The sequence below is a fragment of the Penaeus japonicus genome, unplaced genomic scaffold (genome assembly GCF_977035675.1).
Source record: "Penaeus japonicus unplaced genomic scaffold, GWHDUDI00000001_assembly GWHDUDI00000031, whole genome shotgun sequence".
NCBI lineage: Eukaryota > Metazoa > Arthropoda > Malacostraca > Decapoda > Penaeidae > Penaeus > Penaeus japonicus.
The window spans coordinates 21,619,607-21,622,106 of record NW_028234433.1 but is presented as its reverse complement, the minus strand read 5'-3'; the positions used below and the strand labels follow the sequence as shown (position 1 = coordinate 21,622,106).

The 2,500-nt window shown below is 27.4% G+C and overlaps 1 protein-coding gene across 3 annotated transcripts in view; it reads right to left on the bottom strand.

Annotated features, from left to right (window-relative positions):
• The window catches only part of LOC122254431 (uncharacterized), a 27,986-nt gene that overhangs the window by 25,019 nt on the left and 467 nt on the right, over positions 1 to 2,500 (bottom strand). The gene's annotated exons all lie outside the window — the stretch shown is intronic.

Genomic DNA, 2,500 nt, shown 5'->3' with positions numbered 1-2,500 from the left:
ATCGAGTATGGTATGAAAGAAGATTTTATCACCTTTACTTAAGAAGCTACTGCTTTTTAAAACTTCTGAGATAACCAAGTGTTAAGATGTTCAGCATGCGTTGGGTATTTTAAAATGTGTATTTCTTTTTATTATGTTCTAGATCTAGATCTATTGTATGAAATATGAGTTTATAGATGATATGTTAGCCAAGTGATACTAATCAGCATTTCGTTAAATAGGCCATAACTAAAAAAAATAGCTTGTAATTTCAACAATAGGAAAAATGCAGTTCAAAAGTGTTCCAACTCCATGAAAATGCCTTTTGTATATTGGTTAAACAATATACATAATATGCTAACTCAAAAACTACAGTGGTTAAAAAAGAAAAAACCTTATAGCAAAACCCAGTTTGTAAGTCTTATAGTCATTTTATAGTTATGGTGAGTATAAATAGCACAAAAATACATTTATGTCTGGCTGTGACAGTCACTACACATAAATAAACCTTAGCCAACCAGTGCTAATATATTACATAATAAAAAACAACTGTTATCTTGATTGAAAAATGATAAACTTATTTAGCAAATGCTAAGAATTCATATAAATTCATATATTCCATTTGCTTTTTCAATATCCAATTTGTTTAACCCATTGGTCACAGTATTTAAAAAAAAATTTGTGGAGTAGGATGGCCGTTTTACATGTCTGGCACAGTGCCATCCGCGTCTATGACCGACTCTGCCTTTGCAGCAAATCATGCCATACGCTGCTAATGGGTTAACTCCTACCTGAGACTTGCACAATCACCAATCCTATTTCAACTAGACCTTAATTCTGGTCATATTCCCAATGAACATTTACAACTATCTAAATAATAATGTAACATATATTTCATTATGTTTAAAACCACTACCAAATTACTATACAATTATTCTTTCCGTCAAGCTTTCAAAATAATCAGTCACTACTTCCTTATCATCTTATTCAATATCCAGAGACACTTCACTAGATATCAAACAATAACAAAGAATTCATAACCATTATTTTTTAAATTACGAAATCAGAGTTGAAATAATTATTTAATGTAGTTGAAAGGGGCATTTATCCTACCCTTTGTGCACAAGAGGCTCTGTCTTCTGTTGTCCTTTATGAGTTTATGAAAAATTTGATGTTGTCGGCTAAACCATGAATGACTTTCCAAACTGAGATATCTATATAAGTATTTTCTATTTGTATGTGAGTTTTATACATATGTAAATATAAATATATATATGTATGTATATATAAATATATATATATATATATATATATATGTATATTATGCATATGTATATTATATATATGTATATTAATATATGTATATTATATATATGTATATATATATGTATATATATATGTATATTATATATATATGTATATATGTATATTATACATATATTATATTATATACATATGTATATATATGCATATGTGGGTGTGGATGTATATATATTTTTCTTTTATGCACATCTAATACTCTATGTTGTTTTAAGACCAATGAGAAAAACTAGATAACACTTACATTAAAGGTGTTTATATCTAAATCAGAAATATCAGAACTTCAACTGTATTTATGGCTTACAATTACCAGAACTTTCTACTGAATTTACAAGTTTAAACAAGACCTTTCTCTATGACTAACTATTGCATCACTTAACCACTTGTTCTGAATATCTTTCACTTGAGGAAATATATCTAACATTACACATTTTACTAACTTTCTTAGCTACATATTATGATATAAGTATATATTTCATTCCTTTCATTGATGATAATTCCTTGTACCAAATAATGAGGTATTAAATTTATCCATAAATCATAATTCTCTTTCTTCCAAATCAGAACAAATTTCCTTTAAAATATAATTTAACAAATCAATGGATAGTCAATAAACACACATTTTACCCAGTGATGAACCAAGACTCTAATTCTTTATCAATGCACCAAAAATGAATAGTTTGCCTTTTACAAAATATATCTTACAGATATCAACAAGTTAGAAGACAATGCTCTTCATTTCTCAAAGTCATTCTTAAGTAAAGTAGAGCTTTTACATTAAACATAAATGAGAGTTGGATAGATCTAGATTATCAATTATGACATCAAAAGAGTTTAATACTGAATATCTAATAACTTAAGTATATTTTATTTTCATATTTGTTACATCATGCTTTGAGGAATATGACATTTTTTTTACCTTCATTGCCATTCAAACTATAATTGTTCACCTGCATTTGAAATATAAATAAATATCATTTATCAAAATACTTAATGAATGAGATAATTGTAAGAAAAAATATAATGTTTATTCAGTGTCCAGTATTACATAGTAAATGAAGATCAGCCTCACCCTCTCTTATTATAAATCTAATTACCTGTTTTCAAGGTAAATTTGAGTTCTAGTGAAAAACCTTAAATTTTTTCAGGTTTCTGTGCCCGCCTTTGCTGCAACAATGCCCAATTGACCTTAATGACCTCA